Genomic DNA, 6389 nt, shown 5'->3' on the forward strand with positions numbered 1-6389 from the left:
ATGATCAATAATCCTTAAAATACAGAAGATTGTGGCTAGGCAATTTTCCCACCACATCAACTGCAGCTACCTCCCACAAGTTAAATTGCAATTTCGATAGTCAATTTTGCTTTAGGTTTATATGCCAGGCAAGTACTACGATTGTTACAAAAGTTTTTCCTATTGTTTAGCATGCTATACCAGGAGTAGCTATTCTTAAGAAAATCATTTTGCAGGTGCCAAAATGGGGAGCATGTGCACACCCAAGATTTTCCACGAAATGAAAATTTGGTCTTAAGTCCTATGTGGCATATTTTTTGGGGTTCTGATCATAAGTAGATTGTTTTCCTCATTTATAAAAACATTTCTTGGAAATAAATCAATATCCTGTAGTTTGCCTAATGTGCATTTAATATCCTTAGACATCCTTTCTTTTTTGGCTATGTCTTCCAAAATTAAACTAGGATTCGCCTCAAAGATATTAATGTTATTTACAACTAAATCAGACTTGATCGCTCTCAAAAGATAATCTGAAGGATTTTTTTTCTCTTAATATGTTTGACTCTGAAATTCATCCATCTAGCTACAATCTCAGGTTGTTTCTCCAATTTTAAATGATAGGTCAAAGGTTTTGCATCAATCAGGATAACAAAAGATTTGCCCTCAACTGGATGTTATTGAAAATGCTTTATGGAATCATAAATACCCAACGTCTCCCTTCTTACTGAAGGTTATCTAGATTCAGAGGGTAAAAGTTTCGTAAAATGGAATTCAACAGGTGAAAGTTTGTTGTTCTGCTTTTGCATAAGAATTCCACAAAGCACTCTCTGACTGGCATTAGTGACAAGATAGAAGGTCTCCGATTTTACGATACTTTTCAGAGTAAGTTTCTGAAGCAGAATATGCTGAATAGTATTGAAAGCTTCCAGAGAGTCACCATCTCATAAAAATGCATCTTTTTTTTTGTCACTTTTACTAATTGTTAAACTATTTGTTCAAAGTTAAAAAACAAATGATGAAAACAGTTAACCATACCAAGAAAAGCTTGGACAATTTTAATAACAGGTAGTTTCAATAACTTATTCACATTATCAGAAGAGGGTGAAAACTATTTTTATGAAGGCTGAATCCCAGATAAGTTATTTCCTGAATGCAAAGTTATAATTTTGCAGGATTAAGTGTTAAGTTGAATTTTATAAACGTGCCAAAAACTTTCTGAAGCCATGAGCAAATTTTCTGAAGAGAATTCCCCGCAAATACAATGGATTCTGGTCAGGGGCGGCATTTCAGCATTTCATTTGGGGGGTCGAGTTTCTTAAATATGGATTACCACAGTATGGAACCAAAACAAAAATTGGCTAAGAGCAAGTAGTCATGATATGGGTTTAGAAGTAATAAAAGTAATAAAAATAAGTGTTCAAAAACAATTTGATTTCTTTTATGACAAAATTTGTAGTTCCTTTTAGAATATGTTATCATACCAAGTGTTTTGATATTACAATTTTCACCTTTTAATAAAGTTTTTATGCTTGATTTTTAAAATGCAGAAGAACAAGAAATCTTGTTACTAATCCAGCAATGCCCAGCGTCATGCTCTTTTTTCAGCTAAGTTATTTTCCCCATTTTGCTTCGAAAATAATTCTCGAACCTCCTGAAACACGAAAATGAGTTTTCTCTACAGACTGAACTGATTGGAATAGTTGAAAAATAATTGAAGTAACAAAGTTACATATGAAAACACACCTTTCACATCTTGCTCTTGAAAATCATCCAGGTAACTTTAAAAATTGTGATGATCTTCATTTTTCATCATTGAATAGCCTATTCTAGGCTAATCTCTGAACAATTCTTCTTGCCTCATGCTATAAATTTTACTCATAATTGAAACAATTTATTTTTTGTTTTCAACATCCAGTCCAGATAATATGGAGCCAAAAATGCAGGAAAATATTTATCATCAAATCTTGTGTTAATTTCATTAGAAACTGAATCCATTATTTTATACAACATGTTAAATCAAGGTTTGACTTTACATTATCATGTGCATTTTGGTCACCTCTTCTAAATTCATTTGAATATTCTTTGCACTTTTTAAAAATTCTCTGGAGTAAGAATTTTTTTGAAAAGATCCACACTTGGTTGAAATATACATCCACATGAAATTTATTAATAGTTTCAATGGGGTTATTTCCAAAATTTTAAAAGTATTTTTTTCTGAAAGAGCATGCTTAAAAACATAGGATCTGATCAAGTTTTAACAATTTTTTTTTAGTTTAATATTTCAAAAAAAATTACTTAAATCGGAGCACTTTCATTGTTTACGGCTTCTGTCAATGACATCACAAATGATGAAATGCCTTTCAGTGTTGCCATTCACAGTGCAAAATATTTAATTCGCGCATCTCTACTCAAGTGTATTGGCAACGATAAGGTTGATAGCAAGCATAGAGCACAATTTTCAATTCGCTTCTAGATTATCATAACGTGGAAACGTGATAGAAAGATGTGCCAAAATGCATCATTTGTGACGTCATCAAGACAACGCCTTGTTTGAAAGATTGGACACTTAAAAAAATTAATTTAAAAAAACTGTTGGGAAAATGAAAGTATTTTCTGGGTCCATGTCATTTTTTTTTTGCTCATTCTAGCCATTTCAATGACTAACAGTCAGTGGTTAATTGAATCAACCACTTTACTGAATCAAATCATCAAAAACAGAACTAAGTCCAGCTGTATTGAATTAGGCATTTTATTGAATTCTGCGTTATGGAATCAAAACTGTTTAGAACAAATGTGATTCATATAAGTGGCAGCCACTGTATTCAGAAAAAAATTGCGCATTGGGACCCTTGATATCTTCTAGACATTTTAGGCTCAAGCTATGAAAATACAATGTACTGTTGACACTACCAAAAGGTAACCTTGTGATAGAGAAAAGGTTAAAGATGGTTTTCAGAAAATGCTTAACATTTTATACATTTAAAATACAATTTTGAAAAGAGAGTAAGTCATTGAAAGATATTCTGAGAAAATAAAATAACACAAATTCTATCTTGCAAAATGAAGATCTAACAGAAAAAAAAAGTTCAGTTAAATGAATCATTATCAATAAGTAACTAATTACACTTCAATAACTGACCTTTACTATAAAAAGTGAATGTTACATTGATGGCAGATACAGGTTTTTCTTGCATGTCATGAACTTTCAGTTCATACGGAAAAACGGAAATGGAGACTGGAAATTCCTTCAGTGATATAGGCTTGGATAGACTTTGAACTATCCATCTCGATAAATATTCATCAGATACTAAAAATGAGAAGGAAGAAAAAATTAAATTTGACAGACACAACAAAATTTAAGTAGGGGAATGAGGGGTGAAATGAAGTAGCGGAGCAAAAAGAAACGGTGTAATATTTACTCTGCACCACCAATCTAATAATATTTTGACAATGTACCGTATCTTCCTGCGTATAATCCGAAGATTATCTCCTAAAATAGGCAAAGTTTATGAAGCGCGGATTATACACAGCCGCAGATTATCTGTGATTTTTTGCGCCCTTAACACCAACGCATTGAACCTCAATATTTTTACAGTAGGATTCACCGATCGAGACCGTATGCCGACTGAATGTTTGTTTTACGAAGCTTGCATGTTCTTCCTCGCTCTCTGCCTGTATGTTTGTTATTTTACGTTGCTGAATGTTCCTCTTGGCGATTCAGGTCATGTAAAATAAGCAAGATTACAGTGAAATAGGTACCCGTTTGCACAAGATTTGATTGTTTGCTCCTTTGTCTTGACTCTTTGTTTTTCAAGTAATTCACGTACTATAATCAAGATTTCAAGAAGAAATCATTATATTTTAGATTATATTTGAGATTAATTTTGATTATGCCTTCAAAGTAATTACTTTTTCACGTTTTTAGTTTAGTTGCTCAAATGGTATGTTAAATTCATACTTTATCTTTTTACATCGTATTATCCGCGGATTATACGAAGCTTTTTTTTCTTCAGGCCGATTTAACGACCTGTGGATTATAGGCCGCCTGCGGATAACACGCAGGAAAATACGGTAATAACACATGTAGTCTATTCATGTAGTTCAACAATTGATACTCATAGTGTAATATTTTGTTGTAAGTCAAAATTAACTTTTGGTATTATTAAATGATAAAGTTTTTGTTATTAACATTTGAAATATGAATTAAGACCTACAAATATTTATTGCAATAGTTATTTGTTTAATATTAAACTCATTTGTATTTTAAATGCTTTGTACAGTTAGTCAAGTGCATGCGGAGCAATGTGAAATAGCTCATTTACTTATTCAGTCTTTTATCAAATCACTTACATATTCGTTTATTAATTTGTTCATTTACATTCCTTCGTTTAATGATACCCTTATTTATTCTTTTATTTACTTGTTTTCTTATGAATTTACTATTTTATTTTTTCTCAAGTATTAACTTATTTATTTGTGTATTCGTTTAGTATTTCATTTCAGTTTTCATTTTTTCATTCGATCAAAAATATTGTTAATGATGGAATAGAGAATATTTCATACGAAAAATATTTTATTTTTCACTTTGACCCATGGAAAGAAAAAGGTGAGAGTTTTCAACCTTTTTTTGGAGACGGTACAAATTTATTACCAAAAATAAAATCTAATGTTTCATGCAGGTTTTATTGCAAAATACACTGTTCTTTCTTTATGTAACGTAATTTTCAGAACAAATTTTCAATTTGTTCATTTTGAAAAAAGTAAGTTATCTTAATTATTTCACTTTGTCTCACATTCCCACATTCCCCTACAGTGACATCTTGCTAAATCCTATTTTAAAGAGTGGTGGCAAATCCAGGATCCTGTTTAGGGGAGAGGATGTGTAGGACCTCCTTAAAGATGCTAGGATAGAGGTTTGGGTCTGGGGGAGGTTGCAGTCCCTTAACGTCTCCCCGGGATTTGCCACTATTAGACAAGGTCCAATGCAAGAGAGGGACAATGGGAGCGATCCCCCCCTTCCATCAGGGACCCTGCCCAGCATTTATTCTGAATTGAGGTCCTTTAAACGAAAGAGTAGGCCATCCTTGATATGACATAAAGGAAAGGAATCGGGTTCAAATCTCCCACCCGGAAACTTTTGGGAATAGAAGTTTCAAAAAGGCATTTTTAGATGATTTTTTGGTGATGCTAGGAGTTTGGAGACTTTCCCCCCAAGCATTTTTCAAAATGTAAGTCTTACAGACACAACTGTAAATACCCCAGGTAGTGTTAGGGGAAGAAATTTGTTTCGTGACATTCATCCAGTAGTTTTTGGAGACTTTAGTTCCAAAAAGCGCAATTTAAAAATACTTTTGATGATGTTAAGGGAATCAGGTTTCAAAACATTCCTCTGAAAATATTACGTAATTGAATTTCTAAAACGCAATTTTAGAATACCTCTATTAACGATAAAGGAAATAAAGAGGTTCGGGGGACCTCCTTGGCCTAATCACTATATTTTTGTTGCTTTAGATAAAAATGATGTGGTACTCCCCTCCTTCAGCAGGTGTAAATCAGATACATAGAAAGGGGTAAGGTAAAAAACAATCAGCCCCTTCTTGAAAAATTTCTGGATCCACCATATGGTTAGAGAGACATAAAGATAAAATTATACCTTGCACTTATACAAATCTGCACATAAGTATAAGTACTTTGCTCTGCTCAGTATGGGTTTGGTGCTGATCCTGCCATAGAAATGATAAAAATTTGAGTAATAAATTTTAATCAAAGCTGTTGAATTGACTAATATGGTGTTGAAGAGATTTTGCACAAAATATATTGAATAAAAAGGATGTAAAAAAAATCTACCGCAAAAATTGTTAAAAGGAAGCACTTGTGCTGTAAATACCAACAAAAATAAGAAGAAGCCCATATTATAGACATTTTAGCTTCATTTTTTCATTTTGCCAATGTAAATTGAGAAATTCAATTGAGAACATAAAGTTTGCCAACAAGAAAAGTTAAATAAACATTAAAATATTTTTAGTAAAACTAAAGTTTGAAGAAGCATACCATTTGTGTGATAGATCAAACAGCTTTCCGGCATCACATCAGGTATCTGCAAGTAGAAAGATAAGATCAGATGACAAAAATAATAAAACAGATTTTGAGAACATTCATTGGCACTTTAGAGAGAGACAATAAATCAGGATCTTTATCAGCTAAGCATTAATTTCATGTCATTATTAAAAATTAAAGGGGACCCGCCTTGTTCCGGCATGAAATAGATTTGTAGCGAGCAAGACTTATCTGTCGTAAAATACCAAAAAGCAAAAGAATCATGTATCAAGTTCATATTTTAAACAAACACTGTACCTGAAAAGAACATTCTGTAATGTTTCTCTCCTTGCACATACTAAGAGAATGAAATG

Source organism: Uloborus diversus, chromosome 7 (genome assembly GCF_026930045.1).
Source record: "Uloborus diversus isolate 005 chromosome 7, Udiv.v.3.1, whole genome shotgun sequence".
NCBI lineage: Eukaryota > Metazoa > Arthropoda > Arachnida > Araneae > Uloboridae > Uloborus > Uloborus diversus.